The following is a 17,030-nucleotide window of genomic DNA, read 5'->3' as shown; positions in this document are numbered from 1 at the left end:
AATACAGAAGAGATGCCAGTTTAAGCTGCTGACCCATGCACACAAGGCTCTACACAACCAAGGACCGGCCTACATTAAACACCATCTGAACTTCCATCAACCATCGGGAAGACTACGCTCCACCTTCCTTTCACTTGCCCATACACCCTGCATCCACCGAGGCAGAAGTGGGGGAGGCTCCTTCTCCCACATCACAGCAAAGACCTGGAACAGCCCATACTCCCCGCATCTACCGAAGCAGAAGTGGAGGATGCTCCTTCTCCCACATCACAGCAAAGATGTAGAACAGCCCATACTCCCCGCATCCACCGAAGCAGAAGTGGGTGACACTTCTTTTCCCAAATCACAGCAAAGACCTGGAACTGCCCATACTCCCCGCATCTACCGAAGCAGAAGTGGGGGACACTACTTCTCCCACATCACAGAAAAGACCTGGAGCAGCCCTTACTCCCTGCATCCACCGAAGCAGAAGTGGAGGACGCTCCTTCTCCCAAATCACAGCAAAGACCTGGAGCAGCCCATACTCCCTGCATCCACCGAAGCAGAAGTGGAGGAGGCTCCTTCGCCCAAATCACAGCAAAGACCTGGAGCAGCCCATACTCCCCGCATCCACCAAAGCAGAAGTGGAGGAGGCTCCTTCTCCCACATCACAGAAAAGACCTGGAACTGCCCATACTCCCCGCATCCACCGAAGCAGAAGTGGGGGACACTACTACTCCCACATCACAGCAAAGACCTGGAACTGCCCATACTCCCCGCATCCACCGAAGCAGAAGTGGAGGAGGCTCCTTCTCCCACATCACAGCAAAGACCTGGAACAGCCCACACTCCCCGCATCTACTGAAGCAGAAGTGGAGGAGGCTCTTTCTTCCACATCACAGAAAAGACCTGGAACTGCCCATACTCCCCGCATCCACCGAAGCAGAAGTGGAGGATGCTCCTTCTCCCACATCGCAGCAAAGACCTGGAACAGCCCACACTCCCCGCATCTACCGAAGCAGAAGTGGAGGATGCTCCTTCTCCCACATCACAGAAAAGACCTGGAACTGCCCATACTCCCCGCATCCACCGAAGCAGAAGTGGAGGATGCTCCTTCTCCCACATCACAGAAAAGACCTGGAACTGCCCATACTCCCCGCATCCACCGAAGCAGAAGTGGAGGATGCTCCTTCTCCCACATCACAGAAAAGACCTGGAGTATCCCATACTCCCTGCATCTACCGAAGCAGAAGTGGGGGAGGCTCCTTCTCCCACATCACAGCAAAGACCTGGAACTGCCCATACTCCCCGCATCCACCGAAGCAGAAGTGGGGGACACTACTACTCCCACATCACAGAAAAGACCTGGAGCAGCCCATACTTTCCGCATCTACCGAAGCAGAAGTGGAGGACGCTCCTTCTCCCAAATCACAGCAAAGACCTGGAACTGCCCACACTCCCCGCATCCACCGAAGCAGAAGTGGAGGACGCTCCTTCTCCCAAATCACAGCAAAGACCTGGAACTGCCCATACTCCCCGCATCCACCGAAGCAGAAGTGGGGGACACTACTTCTCCCACATCACAGAAAAGACCTGGACCAGCCCATACTCCCCGCATCCACCGAAGCAGAAGTGGGGGAGGCTCCTTCTCCCACATCACAGCAAAGACCTGGAACAGCCCATACTCCCCGCATCCACCGAAGCAGAAGTGGAGGATGCTCCTTCTCCCACATCGCAGCAAAGACCTTGAACAGCCCATACTCCCCGCATCCACCGAAGCAGAAGTGGGGGAGGCTCCTTCTCCCACATCACAGCAAAGACCTGGAACTGCCCATACTCCCCGCATCCACCGAAGCAGAAGTGGAGGATGCTCCTTCTCCCACATAACAGCAAAGACGTGGAACTGCCCATACTCCCCGCATCCACCGAAGCAGAAGTGGAGGATGCTCCTTCTCCCACATCACAGCAAAGACGTGGAACTGCCCATACTCCCTGCATCTACCGAAGCAGAAGTGGGGGAGGCTCCTTCTCCCACATCACAGAAAAGACCTGGAAAAGCCCATATTCCCCGCATCCACCGAAGCAGAAGTGGAGGAGGCTCCTTCCCCACATCACAGCAAAGATGGCCCTCGGACCATCAACTCACTTCCAGAATTCCGAATGTCCCTCAAGATCCGGCTGTTCGAATAAGCCTCTGGGACATGCAAGCGCCTGGACACCCTAAAGGGTGATTAGCCGCGTTTTAAAAATCCTGATTGATTGATTGAAATCCTGATTGAATTGGGTTTGTGATTTTTCGAATCTTTTAATACATTTTTATGGTGAGAAGTTGGCCTGACATATGCTGGTCACTAGTTATAGTAGCCACCTTGCACCAGTCCAATTAGACTCTTATGGTAGATAGGTTTAAGACAACCTTTTAAGGAAAGCTATCCTAGTGGTAGCTGTGGAGAGCAGCCTTCAGGCTAAGTCTCAGAGGAATGCAAAGCAGCTTGTTTTATCTTATAATCTCTTGAATTACCAAATGAAAGGACACCACACAGGTTTATATATCAAATATATATCTGTATTTATTACTAGACACACTCTACTAATCTCTTTATGAGATTAGAAACCAGGTACACATTCAAATGTCAACGTTTCACAATAAATCAAACACAAATATGGCTGGAGCCCTAGGGGCGTACCAGACCATATACTAAGAAAGTGGTATAAGGATGTCGACTTGCAAAATGACAAGGTCTAGGGCCTGGGGAATCGCTGGGGCTTCAGTACTGCAGTGTTAGCAGGTAAGTAACAGGCCCACGGGAGACGCGTGCAGTGCGTGAACACAGCCGCGGGTTCCCTATTGATTACAATGGCGCAAGTCGCGGTTTGTTTTTTAAAGTTCTAGGGTACTTCGAGGAAGACTACAAGCAAGCCACTTACAAAGTAAGTACTTCGAGGGCCAACACACACTAGGGCACCGGAGTGCACGAGTTACCTCACTCAGGGAAGCCGGCTACATAGCTGTCTTTTGGTGTCGGGTCGCGTTGCGTCGCTGTTTTCTATGGAGACCGAAGAAGACTTGCTGCTTGCGTTGATTGAAGAAGTGTCCGGTGGAATCCAAGCCTGGATTCAAGATGGAGAAGACCTGAAAATTGAAGGGACAGTGTTCAAAGTCACTTGCCAGTGACCGGTGGCCAGGAAGATGGATGACCATGGATGTCGTGTGATTTCAGGTCGTCGATGGTGTTTTGACTCTTCGCTCACGAGGTCCAGGAGTGTTCGACGATGACCAACGACTCGATTCGGAGTGTCCCACGGCGTCTGCGGCTGATGGCGGCGTTGGCAACCGGATTGGAGCCAACAAGCCTTGGCAACTGCAAGTCTCGTGTAGACTTAAGAAAGTCGATGGTGCAGACCAGCAAGGTCTGAGGGACTCACCCAGCAAGGGTAAGTGAGGGCAGGCCTGGAGCAACCAGGGGAGCCCTTTGAGTTGATAGAAAAGTCTTCGGGGGACCCACTAGCCAACGGGCAAGTGATCGCGTAGACGCCACTTCAGGAAATGCTTCACAGGAGCCCACAGTCACTCGGGACGGGGTAGGCCGCTGATTTTTGGTGCAAGACCTGCTGGAGGCTTGGGCCACAAATGGTCCAATGCACAAGTTCGTAGAATGTTGTTTAGGGTTTGCACTCGACAATAGTGCACGGTCCCCGGGTATTGCTGTTCCTCGTCACTCATGGTGGGGTCCACTTGCCACAGGTTCGCTGGGGACTCACAATGGCCGTCGAGAAGTCAGGAAATCCACTACCGAGGTAGCAGGGACTTCGAACTCCGGCAGGAGCGGGAAAGTTTGCAACCGTTGATTAAGGTTTTTGGTGCTTGCCAAGCAGGGGAGTAACTCCTTGACTCCAAGGGAGATTCTTCTGTCTTCCAAAGGTAGTGGAACGTCGAAGGGCTAGGATTCTTCTTTGTAGAGCGTCGTCCAGGGTTATCTGAATTGCAATGGCAACGCTTGCTATCTTATAGTGAAGATAGGGGAGGGACTAGCTCTATGACCACTCCTCTAGGAGGGTCAGGGTAGGGGGTGGTTACACCCACTTCCGTTTGTCCAGTTTTGCACTAGAGCAGGGACAGGTAGCCCCTGAACCGGTTTGAGCTGGCATATGCACAGAGGAGCCTACTGCTCCCCAAGTGCAGGACTTCAAAGCACTCTAGGAGTGCACCCACCCAGCCCCAATACACTAAATCCTGTCTGGAAGGCGGTGACACCTCCCTGTGACAGGATGCCTTTTGTTGGGCTCCCTCCACTGCGAGTTTCAGTCAGCAGCAGGAGGGCAGCCCAGTTTCTGTGCTGGTGGAATCCATTTTGTGATGCCAGGGCTCTTTCAGATTTCTGTCGTTTAGTACAGTGGGTACATGTCATCCCCTCTAGAAGGGTGGGATCATACTCCCACACCAGATACTGGTGTGGGGGTATGATTCCAAGTTGTTTGACACCAAACACGACATGTTTTGATGCAGTCATTCCAAAGTTAGCATTTACCTCAAGGTTATAATGCACATAAGAGTATATGGTTTAACCGCATCCACAAACAGCCATAGAGAATACACTCTAGTAGCTGCAGAGGGGCCTGCTCATGCAGAGGCACCCCCTCACATAGTAAACCAAGCACCCTGCCCTCAGGATTGATAGGGCCTGCCATAGGGGTGGCTGATAGGTTTATATGTGTGTGTATGGTGAGTTATAGGAACTTATACCTCTGTGAGGAGTGCGAACACTACCTCACACAGGCTGCAGTAGCAGGCCTGTGGTGTCAGATTGAGTCTGCTTCCCAGGGGTGGCATAATACATGCTTGAGCCCCTGATAGGCCTGTGAAGTACCAATGCCCTAGGTAACTAAGGTACCATATACTAGGGTCTCATAAGGTACCACAGTATCCAATCACTAGTGCATCTAATATGCACACCAAGTTGTTTAGAGAGAACAGAGAGACTGGGGCCCTGATTAGCAGGGACCCAGCCAGACTATAGCCAGAAACCAGTGTATACATCAGAAAAAAGTGGGGGCAACATAAGTGCAGATCCTACTCTCCTACACAACCCCCCCACCCCCAAACGCAGGGACATTAAACTAACCTTGACCAGTTGAGTCTTCATGTTCTATGTGGAAATACCTTGAGAGTCCATCTGCATTGGCATGTTGGGTCCCAGGTCTATGTTCCACTGTATAGTCCATCCCCTGTAGGGAAATGGACCACCTGAGCAATTTAGGATTTTTGCCTTTCATCTGTTTGAGCCATCGGAGGGGCTTGTGGTCAGTCTGAACTATGAAGTGTGTGCCAAACAAGTATGGCCTCAGCTTCTTCAGGGCCCACACCACAGCAAAGGCCTCCCTCTCTATAGCTGACCAACGTTTCTCTCTAGGGGTCAGCCTTCTGCTTATGAAAGCTACTGGCTGGTCTTGACCTTCATCATTAAGTTGAGACAGTACAGCTCCCACACCCAGCTCTGAAGCATCTGTTTGAACAATGAACTTCTTTTGGTAATCTGGGCTCTGTAAGATGGGGGCAGTGCACATTGCCTGCTTGAGGTAATCAAATGCCTTTTGACAGCTAGCTGTCCACTGAACCTTTTTTGGCATTTTCTTGGAGGTCTGGTCATTTAAGGGGGTCACTATAGATCCCTATTCCTTCACAAACCTCCTATAGTACCCAGTTAGGCCTAAAAAGGCTCTCACCTGAGTCTGGGTGGTTGGAGCAATCCATTCCATTATGGTTTGGATTTTGCTCTGCAGTGGTTGAACCTGGCCTCCACCAACAAGGTGGCCCAGGTACACAACCTGACTCTGCCCTATCTGGCACTTAGTGGCCTTGATAGTGAGGCCTGCTTTCTGCAGGGCCTCCAAAACATTTCTGAGGTGGACCAGGTGATCCTGCCAGGTGGAACTAAAGACAGCAATATCATCAAGATAAGCTGAGAAATAAGTTTCCATACCAGTCAGAACTTTATTCACCAAACTCTGAAAAGTGGCAGGTGCATTTTTCAAACCAAAGGGCATTACCACAAAGTGATAGTGCCCACCAGGGGTTGAAAATGCTGTTTTGGCCTTTGCATCATCAGCTAACTTGATTTGCCAGTAGCTAGCTGTTAGGTCAAATGTACTAAGATACTTGGCTGAGGCCAAAGTGTCTATAAGTTCATCTGCCCTGGGAATTGGATAGGCATCTGTCCTGGTGACTGCATTGAGGCCTCTGTAGTGAACACAAAACCTCATTTCTTTCTTACCACCCTGGGTATGAGGTTTTGGCACAAGGACTACTGGGCTAGCCCAAGGGCTATCTGAGGGCTCAATAACACCTAGTTCCAACATTTTCTGGACTTCAGTCCTGATACAATCCCTGACATGGTCAGGTTGCCTGTAGATTTTACTCTTTACAGGCAGACTGTCTCCAGTGTCCACCTCATGGGTGCACCAGGAAGTCGGACTTGGGGTCAGGCTAAACATATGTCTAAACTGTTGTAGCACTTGTCTACATTCAGTTTGCTGATGCTCAGTGAGGCTGCTTGCCAAAGCAACACCATCAACTGACCCATCATCAGGGTTCTGTGAGAGCAGGTCAGGGAGAGGGTCACTCTCCTCCTCCTGGTCCTCATCAGTTGCCATGAGCAAGCCCATGTCAGCCCTATCCACATATGGCTTAAGTCTGTTGACAAGGAGCACCCTAAGGGGGCTCCTGGGAGTTCCAAGATCCACCAAGTAGGTGACTTCTCCCTTTTTCTCAACAATTGTATGGGGGCCACTCCATTTGTCCTGGAGAGTTGCTGGGGCCACAGGCTCCAACACCCACACTTTCTGGCCTGGCTGATAGACAGTCAGGACAGCCTTTTGGTCATGCCAAGCTTTTTGTAATTCTTGGCTAGCCTCAAGGTTTTTAGTTGCCTTCTTCATGTACTCTCCCATCCGGGAGCGGAGACCAAGTACATAGTCCATCACATCCTGTTTGGGAGGTTTGAGAGGTAACTCCCATCCCTCCTTCACCAGACATACGGGTCCCCTTATAGGGTGCCCAAACAGAAGTTCAAAAGGGCTGTAGCCAACCCCCTTCTGTGGGACCTCCCTGTATGCAAACAGAAGGCAGGGGAGTAAAAGGTCCCATTTTCGCCTAAGCTTTTCTGGGAGGCCTCTAATCATCCCCTTTAGGGTTTTGTTGAACCTTTCAACTAACCCATTGCATTGTGGGTGATAGGGAGTAGTGAACTTGTAGTTGACACCACACTCCTTCCACATTGCTTTTAAATATCCTGACATAAAGTTTGTATCTCTGTTAGAGATGACCTCCTTAGGGAAACCTACTCTGGAGAAAACTCCAATGAGGGCTCTTGCTACCACAGGGGCTGTGGTAGTCCTGAATACCTGGTGGCATGATCCACTACCACCAGTATAAATCTGTGCCCAGATGCAGTTGGAGGGTCAAGGGGACCAACAATGTCAATCCCTACCCTTTCAAAGGGAACCCCCACCACAGGTAGTGGTATCAGGGGGGCCTTTGTTGTGCCACCTGACTTGCCACTGGCTTGGCAAGTGACACAGGAGCGACAAAACTCCTTGGTGTCCTCAGACATGTGTGGCCAATGAAAATGAGGGACAAGCCTGTCCCAGGTCTTGTTTTGGCCCAAGTGTCCTGCCAATGGGATGTCATGTGCTAGGGTCAAGAGGAACCAGCTAAACTTCTGAGGTATTACCAACCTCCTGGTGTCTCCAGGGGTAGGATCTCTAGCCTCAGAATATAGGAGCCCCTCATCCCAATAAACTTTATGGGACCCACTAGCACTCCCAGCAGCCTCAGCAGCAGCTTGCTGTCTGAGGGGTTCAAGAGAGGGGCAGCACTGTTGCTCCTTACTCAGATCTTCCCTGGAAGGTCCCCCTGCCCCCAAGAACTCAACTTGATCAGGCTCAAGTCCCTCTGGGGCAGTTCCTTCTTCAGGATCTGCTTCTCCTCCCTCAGGAGGGGAATCTGAGATCTGAGACAGAGGGGAAGGCACAGCCTTAACCCTACTGCTCCTCCTCTTGGGTAGCATCTGGTCCATAGTTTCAGGATCCAGAGCTGGTTCAGCTTTATGCATTTTGGCCTGTGACCTGGTCACAGCAAATACCTCTGCAGGGATGCCCAACATCTCAGCATGAGTCCATAATTCTACTTCAGACCAGGCTGAAGTCTCCAGATCATTGCCCAACAAACATTCGACAGGGAGGTCTGCACTGACTACTACCTTCTTGAGGCCAGTTACTCCTCCCCAGGAGAAGTTCACATCTGCCAGACTATGGTTGGTCCTGACATTGCTTGCATTGGTCACCTGGTACATTTCACCCAGGATGATCTGTGCAGGGTCCACTAGATCTTCTGCCACCATGGTGACACTAGCACCTGTGTCCCTGAATGCCAAAGCCTATTTGCCATTTATGATAGGCTGCTGTTTGTACTTGCCCAGATTACTGGGTCTCACTAGGAAGGATATATCAAGGTCTCCCTCACAAACTAGCAATGCCTGTGTTGGTACTCTGACTAGGCCAGAGTCCACATCAGAACCCAGGGTCAACCCTACTACACCCTTATTCTGATTATTACCTCCACCAATGACTGCACTAGGGGGAACAGTTGCCTTAGGGGCTGGAGTGGTGGTGGTTTGGTCTTTGGACTTGGTACAATCAGAAGTCCAGTGCCCTTTCTGTTTACAGAATTTGCACCAGGGCTTCTGTTGGACTTTTCCATTTGTAGACTGAATCCCCACCAGTTGCAGATTTGTGGGTCCCTTGTGAAGACTTCTGGTCTTTTGACTTATCCCCACCTTTATCTGAGCCTTTAGGATGTTGCTTCTTGGTGTCACCCCCTTGGTTCTGGGTTTTCTGCCTCACCCTGGTTCTGACCCATTTGTCTGCCTTCTTTCCCAATTCTTGGGGAGAGGTCAGATCAGAGTCCACCAGGTACTGATGCAACAACTGGTTTTGGCAATTATTAAGGATCTGTTCTCTCATTATAAGATTATTCAATCCCTTAAAATCAGTAACTCTACTACCAACCAGCCAACCTTCTAGAACCTTGGTTGCACAATCAACAAAGTCAGTCAAGTCCTGAGTCTGTGCTTTCTGGGTGTCTCTGAACTTCAACCTGCACTGTTCAGTGGTTAAGCCAAACCCAACTATTAATGCACTCTTCAGGGATTCATAGTCATTAGCATCCTCCTCTCTAACAGTGAGGAGCTTGTCTCTACCTTTATCTGAAAAGGAGAGCCACAAGATTGCTGCCACCTGTTTCTGGGGGACCTGTTGAACTTTACAGGCCCTCTCCATAGCAGTTATCCATTTGTGGATATCATCCCCATTCTGGTAGGGAGGAACAACCTTGGACAGGTTCCTATGGTCTGGAATATATTCTCTACCTCTAGGGACACTGTTGCTGCCACCAGGGGTATCTAACCCCTCTTTTCTAGAAGCTCCCTAGAGCTCAAAGGCTTCTCTATCTAAGGCCAATTGCTTGGTTCTGAGGGCAAGCCTCGCTTCCTCATACTGGAGCATCTTGTACCTTCTTTCAGAGGAGGTCTCTCTATGTAAGTATGAGTTCCTCTGGTGGACAGATTCTCTTTTAGAGTGATATGAATGGTCAGATTCCCTTGAAGGGAACCTAGGCCTCTCTTCCACTCTATCAGTCCTCTTAGGGAGAATTCCTCTGTCCTGTTCAGACCTTTCTGGGTCTGGCCCTTCAATCACAGTCTCCAGGTCATCTTGATTTTCATCATCAGACCCAGAGACTATGGCTGACCCACCCCCTGATCCAGATCCACCAGCTTCTAGAGCCAGTCTAAGATCATCTGCTACTAGTAGATTTATCAGGTGTTGTGTGGAGGGACTCTGTCCTTGCTTCAGGTGTCTTTCAACACACATGGCCTTCAAGTCAAAGTAGGTCATGTCCTTGTACTGAGGCTGGGTGGACCCACTGGCTCCACCTTTTAAGGACATTCTAGTGTTGTGCAGTGTTGTACTACCTACACTAGTTTGTGGCCTACTGAACCTAACTTGAGCTGTAGCAAGGGTGTGCTTATCCCTTCACAAACAGCTCTAAGTTCAGTAGAACTTATTGATACTAAGCTTGACTTTATATGTACCTTGAGTACCTTTAGTGGTTTTCAGTTAGTAATTCAAATTGAGATTTTCTGGTAAAACAATGGCAAGTTGGAATCCCACACGCTGCCTACCAATGTGAGAAGTTGGCCTGCATATGCTGGTCACTAGTTATAGTGGCCACTTTGCACCAGTCCAATTCGACTCTTATGGTAGATAGGTTTAAGACAACCTTTTAAAGAAAGCTATCCTAGTGGTAGCTGTGGAGAGCAGCCTTCAGGCTAAGTCTCAGAGGAATGTAAAGCAGATTGTTTTACTTTATAATCTCTTGAATTACCAAATGAAAGGACACCACACAGGTATATATATCAAATATATATGTATGTATTACTAGAAACACTCTACTAATCTCTTTATGAGATTAGAAACCAGGTACACATTCAAATGTCAACGTTTCACAATAAATTAAGCACAAATATGGTTGGAGCCCTAGGGGCGTACCAGACCATATACTAAGAAAGTGGTATAAGGATGTCGAGTTGCAAAATGACACGGCCTAGGGCCTGGGGAATCGCTGGGGCTTCACTACTGCAGTGTTAGCAGGTAAGTAACAGGCCCACGGGAGACGCGTGCAGTGTGTGAACACAGCCGCGGGTTCCCTATTGATTACAATGGCGCAAGTCGCGGTTTGTTTTTTAAAGTTCTAGGGTACTTCGAGGAAGACTACAAGCAAGCCACTTACAAGGTAAGTACTTCGAGGGCCAACACACACTAGGGCACCGGAGTGCACGAGTTACCTCACCCAGGGAAGCCGGGTGCATAGCTGTCTTTTGGTGTTGGGTCGCGTCGCTGTTTTCTATGGAGACCAAAGAAGACTTGCTGCATGCGTCGACTGAAGACGTGTCCGGTAGAATCCAAGCCTGGATTCAAGATGGAGAAGACCAGAAAATTGAAGGGACAGTGTTCAAAGTCACTTGCCAGTGACCGGTGACCAGGAAGATGGATGACCACGGATGTCGGGTGATTTCAGGTCGTCAATGGTGTTTTGACTCTTCGCTCACGAGGTCCAGGAGTATTCGACGATGACCAATGGCTGGATTCGGAGTGTCCCACAACGTCTGCGGCTGATGGCGGTGTCGGCAACCGGATTGGAGCCAACAAGCCTTGGTAACTGCAAGTCTTGTGTAGACAGAAGAAAGTCGATGGTGCAGACCAGCAAGGTCTGAGGGACTCACCCAGCAACGGTAAGTGAGGGCAGGCTTGGAGCAACCAGAGGAGTCCTTTGAGTTGATAGAAAAGTCTTCGGGGGACCCACTAGCCAACGGGCAAGTGATCGCGAAGACGCCTCTTCAGAAAATGCTTCACAGGAGCCCACGGTCACTCGGGATGGTGTAGGCTGCTGAGTTATGGTGCAAGACCTGCTGGAGGCTTGGGCCACAAATGATCCAATGCACAAGTTCGTTGAACATTGTTTAGGGTTTGCACTGGACAATAGTGCACGGTCCCTGGGTATTGCTGTTCCTCGTCACTCGTGGGGTCCATTCACCACAGCTTTGCTGGGGACTCACAATGGCCGTCGAGAAGTCAGGAAATCCACTTCCGGGGCAGCAGGGACTTCGAACTCCGGCAGGAGCGGGAAAGTTTGCAACTGTTGATTAAGGTTTTTGGTGCCTGCCAAGCAGGGGAGTCACTCCTTGACTCCAAGGGAGATTCTTCTGTCTTCCAAAGGTAGTGGAACATCGAAGGGCTAGGATTCTTCTTTTTAGAGCGTCGTCCAGGGTTATCTGTCTTGCAATGGCAATGCTTGCTATCTTATAGTGAAGATAGGGGAGGGACTAGCTCTATGACCACTACTCTAGGAGGGTCAGCGTAGGGGGTGGTTACACCCACTTCCCTTTGTCCAGTTTCGCGCCAGAGCAGGGACAGGTAGTCCCTGAACCGGTTTGAGCTGGCATATGCACAAAGGAGCCTACTGCTCCCCCAGTGCTTCAAAGCACTCTGGGAGTGCACCCACCCAGCCCCAATACACTAAATCCTGTCTGGAAGGTGGTGACACCTCCCTGTGACAGGATGCCTTTTGTTGGGCTTCCTCCACTGCGAGTTTCAGTCAGCAGCAGGAGGGCAGCCCAGTGTCTGTGCTGGTGGCATCCATTTTGTGATGCCAGGGCTCTTTCAGATTTCTGTCGTTTAGTACAGTGGGTGCATGTCTATCCCTCTAGAAGGGTGGGATCATACTCCCACACCAGTTACTGGTGTGGGGGTATGATTCCAAGTTGTTTGACACCAAACACGACATGTTTTGATGCAGTAATTCCAAAGTTAGCATTTACCGCAAGGTTATAATGCACTTAAGAGTATATGGTTTAACCGCATCCACAAACAGCCAAAGAGAATAGACTCTAGTAGCTGCAGAGGGGTCCTGTTCATGCAGAGGCACCCCCTCACATAGTAAACCAAGCACCCTGCCCTCAGGATTGATGGGGCCTGCCATAGGGTGACTGATAAGTTTATATGTGTGTGTATGGTGAGATATAGGAACCTATACCTCTGTGAGGAGTGCTAACACTACCTCACACAGGCTGCATTAGCAGACCTGTGGTGTCAGATTGAGTCTGCTTCCCAGGGGTGGCATAATACATGCTTCAGCCCCTGGTAGGCTTGTGAAGTACCAATGCCCTAGGTACCTAAGGTACCATATACTAGGGGCTCATAAGGTACCACAGTATCCAATCACTAGTGCATCTAATATGCACACCAAGTCGTTTAGAGAGAACAGAGAGACTGGGGCCCTGATTAGCAGGGATCCAGCCAGACTATAGCCAGTAACCAGTGTATACATCAGAAAAAAAGTGGGGGCAACATAAGTGCAGATCCTACTCTCTTACAATCACTCTCTGTCTTCCTTTTTGAGCCAAGTATGCTTCACGTTATTGAAATGTATTGATTTTGACGTCTAGTCGCAGTCGAAACCAAAGATTCATCAGAGGGCGCTGTAGAGCCTGAATCTGCACCAGAATTTGCTTGAAACAAAGACCCCATCCCTGCCATTAAGCACTGGTAGGAAGGTGACCTGGGGAGCAAGGGGAGCAGGCCATGGTTGGAGGAGAGGTGCGAGGGAGTGTGAGGGATGGGAGAGCTGTAGGAGGGAGTGCAGGGAGGTTTCACCAGTGCTGGCATGGAGCACAGGGGTGTCTTAGGGGGAGTCTGACGAGGACAACTGACACTTCTAACGCAAGGGTCTGGCAGCCAGGCTGCCCTGTAGGGATTAGCAAGAGGGGGTTGTGGCCATTCTGTAAAGGCCTAGCTCTTGGATTCCCCTGCTCCCTGAGTTTAGTAAACGAGCGATAAATGCAAAACGAATGCAGAGGCGCAGTGCACTGTCCATGTGAGGCAATTCTTGAATCAAGGGGTCACGTGCGAGAGGTGTTTTTGCATCCCCATAAAAATATTTAAACAAAAAAAGTTCCTGCACAAAAATAATTTCAAAATTGTGAAATGCCACCTTATTAACTCAATGTTTGCCATTTTTGCATTATTGATGAAGCATTGCTTCGCCAATGTTACAGAGCCATGCCTTACCACTCAGAACTCCAAGAAGGTGACTCCCTACACCTCTTTGTTTTGGTAACTCGAGAACTATTCCATGGAGTTATTATACTTGCAAGAAGATCGCCTGTACCCTAAAACATAACACTAGGGGTGGGCAAAGAATTCCGCTCTGCCGTCAGAGTTCGAGCAGTTTTGCCCAATCCGCGCAGAGCACGGAGTTCTGAAAAACTCCACAAAGTGACGCGGAGTGGAGTTTTTTCTCTTGAGAGGCTCGCCATCGGTAAGTTGGCGAGCGCTTGTGTGAAATAATCATGCTCCAGACCTCCTCCTGGTGAGATTTCTCATCGCTGGCGGTCGCAGCAGGTCTAGACTGCTGGCATTGAGAAATCTGCCATTCCCGTTGAATGTCTACTCGAGCGGGCAGAAAGCGACAGCATCCTCTGGCGCGACACGTGGTGCCATTCACGCTTATTTTAAAGCGAGGGAAAAACTCGGCGCTAAAAATCAGTGCGAGCAACACAAAACTCAGCGAATTCCGCCCAGGCCTAGTTAACACCCTTTTAAATCAGAAGCATTTGCCCTCCCCAGGCCCTCGCTAACGATCACATCTAACCCTGTCATTTCAATCTACCCACAGAAACGGGAGCAAAGGCATGGGCGGTCTCCTGAGCACACACGACTGATCCCAATAACCAATAATCACTGAATGAACTACTAATCCTGGGTCCTAATGCAGTCTCCTGCTTAGCATGAAGAGCTTGAATGCCTTGTCCAGATTAGTAAGCACTATACGAATACAATTACGATACAATACAATGCCTGGGGCCTGTGACCTTTGACCCTGTCACCAGGCAGGTCGCTCCCCCCATCCGCCACGCAGCCCCCTGTGGGTTGAACCTCCGTTGCCGCTTTTGCCGCCTGACTGCTTGCTCCCTTTTTTATTCTGTACCCCTGCGCTTGGCTTTCTGTGCCACTTTGTTTTTTCATTCTGTGCCCCTGTGTTTTGCTTTCTGTACCCCTATGATCTGTTGTCCCTCTCCCGCCGTCTTTTCCCGCCGTTTTTTCCCCGGGTTTTTCCCCGCCGCTGAGCCCCTGCGGCCCCGCCCCCTTCAGTCCCATTGGCCGCCCTGCTCCCACCTCCCAGCTGCTCCTCCCTCCCTCTGCCCTCATATGGAGGCCGCGAGGCGGCCCCGCAGCGGACGCACGCAGCGGGCGCGCCGAAGCCTCGCCTAAGGCAAGCCCGTCTGCGCCCATCCGTGCCTGGACCGCACCCAGCGCCAGAATCCCTGGACCCCGCACCTCCCGCAACTCCAGACTGCACTACGACGCAAGCACCCTCCACGCACTCAACACCAGACGAGACCACCCCTGTTATCGGGCCACCCAGAAACGCACCCAGGGGCCTTTCACCTGCCGGAACTGCAGATTCACCAGCATCCAACCCTCCACACCACCAGCCAGAGAACCCAACCACCTCCGCTGCATCCTCCTCAACTGGAGAAGAAATGGCTCCACGACCGAACACCAGACAACCACACAGCCCTCAAGAGCGCCACCCGCAGACACCACCAACTCATCAGGACCGCCAAGAAAACCGCCTTCAAGGACCGCCTAAACAACAACGCACACAACACCAAAGAGCTCTTCAGCATCGTGAAAGACCTCTCTAACCCCAGCTCCAACACCAACGACATCCCGCCATCTCAAGACTTCAACTCCGACCCCCCCGCACCCACCACCTAGTCCACCACCCCTGCGACTACCACTCGCACCAGTCACCTGACCGTCTGGTCCAGCGTCAGCGACGAAGATACTATCAAAACCATGAACTCCATCCACTCTGGATCCCCATCGGACCCCTACCCTCACCACGTCTTCAACAAAGCCAGCGCAACCATCGCGCCCCACCTCCGGAAAACAATCAACTGTTCCTTCCAGACAGCAACCTTCCCAGAAAGCTGGAAGCACGCCGAGATCAACGCCCTTCTGAAGAAACCCAAGGCGGACCCCAAGGACCTCAAGAACTTCCGGCCCATCTCCCTGCTCCCTTTCCCGGCAAAAGTGACCGAGAAGATTGTCAACAAACAGCTGACCCGCTACCTCGAAGTTAACAACATCCTGGACCCTTCCCAATCCGGTTTTCGCAGCAACCACAGCACCGAGACCGCCCTCATCGCCGCCACTGACGACATCCGGACCCTGATGGACAAAGGAGAAACAGCCGCCCTCATCCTCCTGGACCTATCAGCAGCCTTTGACACGGTCTGCCACCGCACCCTATCAGCACGCCTCCATGACGCCGGTATCCAAGAGAAGGCCCTGGCCTGGACCACATCCTTCCTCTCCGGCAGAACCCAGAGCTTCCACCTCCCACCCTTCCGCTCCAAAAGCACCGAGATCATCTGCGGCGTCCCACAGGGATCCTCCCTCAGCCCGACACTGTTCAATATCTACATGGCCCCCTTCGCCCACGTCGCACGACAACACAACCTCAACATCATCTCCTACGCCGATGACACCCAGCTGATCATATCCCTCACCGAAGATCCCCACACCGCCAAAGCTAACCTCCACAGAGGAATGAAGGCCGTAGCCGACTGGATGAAGTACAGCAGACTGAAGCTGAACTCAGACAAGACAGAGGTCCTTATTCTCAGACCCACCCCGGCACGACTCTTGGTGGCCCACGTCACTAGGCACAGCCCCGGAACCCACGGACCACGCACGCAACCTGGGGGTCATCCTCGACTCAACTCTCTCCATGACCAGGCAAGTCAACGCCGTCCTGCTTCAACACCCTCCGTATGCTCCGCAGGATCTTCAAATGGATCCCCCTCGACACGAGAAAAACCGTTACCCAGGCCCTCATCACCAACAGACTCGACTACGGGAACGCCCTCTACTCAGGAACTACAAACAAGCTTCTGAGACAACTACAACGCAAACAGAACGCCTCGGCCCGACTCATCCTCGACGTCCCCCGCCGCAGCCACATCACACTCCACCTGAGAGGCCTGCACTGGCTCCCCGTCAACAAAAGGATCACCTTCAAGCTCCTGATCCACGCACACAAAGCACTGCACAACACCGGACCCACCTACCTCAACAACCGACTCAGCTTCCACACCCCCACCCGAAGCCTCCGCTCAGCCAACCTCGCCCTCGCCACATTCCCTCGCATCCGAAAAACCACCACCGGCGGCAGATCCTTCTCCTACCTCGCCGCCAAGACCTGGAACACTCTCCCCACCATCCTACGACAGACCCAGGACCTGCTGGCCTTCAGAAGACTCCTCAAGACCTGGCTCTTCGACCAGTAGCACCCCCCCTCCCCAGCGCCTTGAGACCCTCTCGGGTATGTAGCGCGCTTTACAAATGCAGTGATTGATTATTTGATT

The 17,030-nt window shown here is 51.3% G+C and overlaps 1 protein-coding gene across 1 annotated transcript in view; it reads right to left on the bottom strand.

The window, feature by feature from the left end:
• Positions 1-17,030, bottom strand: part of SLC4A3 (solute carrier family 4 member 3) — a 696,397-nt gene that overhangs the window by 624,061 nt on the left and 55,306 nt on the right. The window lies entirely within an intron of this gene.

The sequence above is a fragment of the Triturus cristatus genome, chromosome 3_2, assembly GCF_964204655.1.
Source record: "Triturus cristatus chromosome 3_2, aTriCri1.1, whole genome shotgun sequence".
Taxonomy (NCBI): domain Eukaryota; kingdom Metazoa; phylum Chordata; class Amphibia; order Caudata; family Salamandridae; genus Triturus; species Triturus cristatus.
The sequence above is the reverse complement of the archived record's forward strand: the minus strand, read 5'-3'. Positions and strand labels throughout refer to the sequence as shown.